Here is a 6,000-nt window from a genome sequence, read left to right on the forward strand (position 1 = left end):
TTTTATTTCCTCCAGCTTTATTGAGATGTAATTGACATACAAGATTTTGAAAGTTTACGGTGTACAACATGTTGATTTGATACACTTATGTATTGCAAAATGATTACCACTGTAGCATTAGCTAACACCTCCATCACATTACATAGTTACCATTTTTGTGGCGAGAACATTTAATATCTGCTTTCTTAGCATCTTTCAAGTATATAATTTGTTTTATTATTTCATTCAAGTATATATAATTTATTCATCTTCCAAATGGAAATTTATACCCTTTGACCGACATCTCCCCATTTCCTCCACCCCCCAGCCCCTGGTAACCACCATTCTACTCTCTGTTTCTATGAGTCTGCCTTTTTTATTTTCTGTATATAAGTGAGATCACACGGTATTTATCCTCTGTCTGACATCTCACTTAGCATAATGTGTTCATCCATGTTGTTGCAAATGGCAAGTTTTCCTTCTTTGCCATGGCTGAATAATATTTCTTTGTATATATATACCACATCTTTATCCATTCATCCATTGATGGATGCTTAGTTTGTTTCCATATCTCAGCTGTTGTGAAAAATGCTTCAATGAATACAGGAGGACAGATATCTTTTCAGGACCCTATTTTCATTTCCTTTGGGTATATACCCAGAAGTGGGATAGTTGGATCATATGGTGCCTCTATTTTTAAGTTTTTGAAGAACTCCCATACTGTTTTCCACAGTGGCTGCACCAGTTTACATTCCCACCAGCAATGCACAGGGGTTCCCTTTTCTCCACATCCTCACTAACTCTTGTTATTTCTTGTCTTTTTGATAACAGCCATTCTAACAGGTGTGAGGGGATATCTCATTGTGGATTTGATTTGCATTTCCTGATGATTAGTGATGCTGAGCACATTTTCATAAACCTGTTGGCCATCTATAGGTCTTCTTTGGAAAAATACCTACTCACATCCTCTGCTCATTTTTCAATTGCATTGTTTGTTTGTTTTTGTTATTGAGTTGTATGAGTTCTTTACTTATTTTGGATGCAGGCACTTTTTTGGACTGTTCACAATGACCAGAAATATACTAAACAACAGCATCTTCTCCATTATTTTCAAATTTAGTTTTCAATTTTACTTTTTAATTCTCAGAAGGCTGAAAAAAACAACAGGAGGAAATGAAGTCACCCATAATCTCACTGCTTAAGAAGTCAGGATTCTGCCTCCGACCTTCTGATGCCCCTGCTCAGAGGTGACCTGATTAACGCTTTGGTGCACAGCCTTGCTGTTTTCAAATATTTTTGTTTAAAGAATAAGAGGAAGCATTTTGGCTAGAAGTGTTTCGTCCTCATGCTTATACAAAGAGCCATAGTGGTGATGTAATCAGATGGTTTTGTCTTTATCATTTGGAGAGTTTATTGAAATCACACTTTCAAAACAAATTTAAGGAAGCTTCATTTGTGGTAAAATAAACATAACATAAAATTTACCATCTTAGTCATTTTTAAGTGTGCCGTCCAGTGGTGTTAAGTACATTCACATTGTTGTGCATCCAATCTTCAAAACATTTCATCTCATAAAACCAAAACTCTAAACCTATTAAACCACAGCTTCTCATAGCCCCTGACCCCACCATCCTACTTTCTGTCTCTATGACTTTGACTCCTCTAGGGACCTCCTATAAGTGGAATTATACAGTGTTTGTCTTTTTGTGACTGGCTTATTTCACTGAGCATAATGTCCTCAAGGTTCATCCACATTGTAGCACATGTCAGAATTCCCTTCCTTTTTAAGGCTGATTAATACTCCATTATAAGTATATACCACATTTTGTTTATCCATTCATCCGTCAATGTAAATTAGAGTTGCCTCTGCCTCTTGGCTATTGTGAATGATGCTGCTGTGAACATGGGTGTACAAATATCTCTTTGGGACCTTGCTTTCAATTCTCTTAGGTATACACCCAAAAGTGGGATTGCTGGATCATATGGTAGTTCTATTTCTATTTTTTTGTGAGACCATCATACTGTTTTCCATAGCTGCAACACCATTTTACATTCCCACTAGCCATGTAGAGGGTTTCACTTACTCCACATCCTCGTCAATGCTTGTTTCTGGTTTTTAAAAAAGTTACAGCTATCCTAATGAGTGTGAGGTTGTAATAGAGCTTTGAGTATCAGCATGTTAAAAGGACACATTTAGCTCAGATGGATTATTCCATTAAGAATTGAACAGACTCTGTTGAGGGTCCAGCCTTTAGTGCCGATAGTGATACAGCTGTGTGTGGACGAGGAGGTGTCTCCCATTTCTCCTCCTTGTTCAGCACATCTGCAGGATGGACCCTTGACCCCATGAAAGAGTATTGTGGCGAATTTAGGTTACAGCCACTTAAGACAATAATAAACATTTTTTCCCTTTAAAGATTCCTCATGGCAAGTGAAAGGGGTGATAGATGACAGCTTGGAAGGGGGCATCATGATGACTTAGAAATGGGTACTATGACCATTTTTTCTGATCAGGAAATAGAGGCTCAGAGAGGTGAAGTGACTTGCCCAAAGTCACACAGCTGGGGCGTGGCAGGAGCAGGATTTGAACCCAGATCTCTGAGATACTGCAGTGACTGACTGTGAGTCCCGGAAATTGTGAGGTCTCAGATCCAGCCCAAACGGTGGAAGTGGAGGTTGGGACTCTCTGAGGGGATATTGTGTCTGGCACATAACAGATGCTAGATCCTGGGATACCACAGCAAACAGGGCAGAGACCGTCATGATTAGAGGCAGCAATGCCGTGATATTGTTAAGACCACAGATCTGGAGCCAGCTGCTGGGGAGCCAGCTCCTCCCCTTCATGGCTGAGACAAACTACTATTCTCTCTGTGCCTCATCTTCCCCATTAGCAAATTGTACGTAATAATAGTACTGACGTCAAAGGGCAGGTATGGGGAGGGATGAGTTATTTGTGCAGGGTTAAGGTCCGTGGATGGCGCATAGTAAGTGCTATATGAGAGTGTTAGGTAAATTACAGGTAATGTAGTCTGTATGTGCGTGTGTGTGAGCAAATGACAACTGGAAACATCCAAGTAACAGCTTTGAAATGGAATTATGCAGGATTAAATGGATTTAAATAGGCATTTCCATTGAAAGGGCATTTCGTGCACACACATCAACCAGACTTCAGATATGTGCAGCCAACTCCTCCAAAGCCCACGTGGGCCGGCATCTCTATCCGCCTGCCTGAGGGTGCTGGGAGACGACATGTACAGCTTCCCGCCGGCAGGGGGCGCCCAAGACCACCAGCATCTTTTCCTTCCCCTGCAGCTACTGTGTTCTCTTGGTCGGGAGTTCTCAACCTTGGTTGCAAATTAGAATCACCGGGGGAACTTAAACAAATCCCCAGATCCTGGCTGCACCCCAGACCGATTGAATGGGAATCTCTGCAGATGGAGACCAAGCATCAGTGATTTTTAAAAGCTCCCAGAAGAACTTAATGTGCGGCAATTGGAGATCTACAGATCTGGGTCTTCAAAATTCTTAAATTCTTCATTCCCCCTATCGTCTGAAAGATGGACAGTGAGTCTGGCTTGTGAGGCAGTTGTCTCAGACCAGCGGGTCCTCTTGCTTAAAGGTGTACGAGAATCTGCAGGAGGGCTTGTTAGAACACAGAGTTCTGGTCCTGCCGAAAGATTCTGGTTCAGCAGGTCCAGGGTGGGGCCTGAGAATCTGCATTTCTAACAAGCTTCCAGGTGAGGCTGATGCTGTTGTTGCTCCACTTTGAGAAGCTTGTAGCCTTGTAGTTTTGTTTCATCTGGGAGATGAAAGGAAAACTCACAATAAAGCTGGAACTACAGGGTTTCATTATTTTATTTCTAAATACATTTTTAATTTCAAAATTTGAAATTACAAAATATTTCAGGCTTACAAAACTTATACACATGCACACAGTCAAAGCATCAAAAATACAGAATAAATCAGGATAGCCAAGGTGCAGAAACAACCTAAGTGTCCATCAGTGGATGAATGGGTAAAGATGATGTGATATATATATATATATATATATATATATATGCAATGGAATATTACTCTGCTATGAAAAGGAAGGAAATCTTGCTATTTGCAACAACATGGATGAACCTTGAGGGCATTATACTAATGAAATAAGTCAGACAAAGACAAATCATGTGTGACCTCACTTACATGTGGAATCTAAAATAGCTGAACTCAGAAACAGAGAGTAGAATGGTGGTGACCAGGGGCTGGGGGTGGGGGAAATGGGGAGATGTTGGTCAAGGGGTACAAACTTCCAGTTAGAAGATGAATGAGTTCTGGGGATCTCAGCACAGCATCCTGATTATAGTCAACAATACTGTATTGTGTACTTGGAAGTTGCTAAGAGAGTAAATCTTCAATATTCTCATCACAAAAAAGAAATGTGTGATGTGAAGGAGCTGTTAGCTGACACTATGGTGGTAATCATTTCGCAATATATAAGTGTATCAAATCAACTCATTGTACACCTTAACCTTACACATATATTATGTCAATTATATCTCAGTAAAGCTGGAAAAAATGCAGACTAAAAAGCCAAGATTAATAGAGCATCCCTATTTGTTCTCCAGGGGTTAAGGCAAGAATGCTCAAGTGATCAATGGCTGATTCTCTTAATTTATTGCAGTAGCCTAACACGTGGAAATTATATGTCTCAAAATAATCGGGTGGGAGAGGGGCAGTAGACAGAATTTACAGATTAAACTAGACTGGCCATGAGATGAAATATGTGAAAGCTAGATGATGTGTACATGAGGGTTCCTTTTACTACTGTCACTATTTTGCATATGCTTGGAATTATCCACAATTTCTAAGTTAAAAGCACAAGTAATAAAATATGTGTTCATGTTGGTTCCTGGGGATGGGAACAGATAGTATGCACAAAGTTAAAAGCAGTAGATGGAGGTTGTTCTTAGTGTGCAGCACACTCCCATGGCTATATGCAGACTCATGAAATACCAAATTACAAATAATTTTGTTAGAAAGTAAAGCATATATTGCTGAGAACTCTTTTTTTTGCAACATTATTCATACATCCTTCAGAACTTCTACTTCTATGGTCGACTGTCACTATTCTAAACTCCATGGCTCTTATTTCAAGGCCACTTGTCATTCCAGTCCTGCCTTGTATTACTAAGCTTTTCTGTCAAGTATCCTACATGGTAGGCACTGTTCTGAGTTCTGGGAGATGATGTTTATCAAAACATACAAGGGCATGTTCTCCTTCACATCAGAGCCAATACTTCTTTGATTTCTCTAGTACTTAAAACAAAGTAGGACACAATAAGGGAAGGAAAGAGATACTTATTAAGCAGCTATAGAAGTCTAAGTTTTAAAGAAATAAGTGAACAACAAAAGTAAGGAATATTTTGACAGGAAGAAATTTGATGCCTTCCCACGGGATCTACACCCTGAATTAGATATGCTCATTGGGTCACTTACATACTGTTTTATGACTACATTTATGAAAGCATTCAACCAAGTACATCATTTTCAGAACTTTTTTTAACATCATTGAGTTACTGAGGCAATTAACAACCACATAGGGTATATGTTGAACTCTTTCAGAGAAGAGAATATTTATTTTAACCATAAAAGGTGAGATATTTTAGTTACAGTAAAGGGTAAGGTGCTTTAACAAAGGGATTAGGGAAAAAACACAGTGGTGAGCCAGCCCTGTGTCTTAGCGGTTAAGTGCGCGTGCTCCACTACTGGCAGCCCAGGTTCAGATCCCGGGCATGCACCGATGCCCCGCTTCTCCGGCCATGCTGAGGCGGCATCCCACATACAGCAACTAGAAGGATGTGCAACTATGACATACAACTATCTATTGGGGCTTTGGGGAGAAAAAGGAGGAGGATTGGCAATAGATGTTAGCTCAGGGCCCGTCCTCCTCAGCAAAAAGAGGAGGATTGGCGTGATGTCAGCTCAGGGCTGATCTTCCTCAAAAAGAAGAAAAAACCACAGTGGCTTCTATAAGAT

This window comes from Diceros bicornis, unplaced genomic scaffold (assembly GCF_020826845.1).
Source record: "Diceros bicornis minor isolate mBicDic1 unplaced genomic scaffold, mDicBic1.mat.cur scaffold_61_ctg1, whole genome shotgun sequence".
NCBI lineage: Eukaryota > Metazoa > Chordata > Mammalia > Perissodactyla > Rhinocerotidae > Diceros > Diceros bicornis.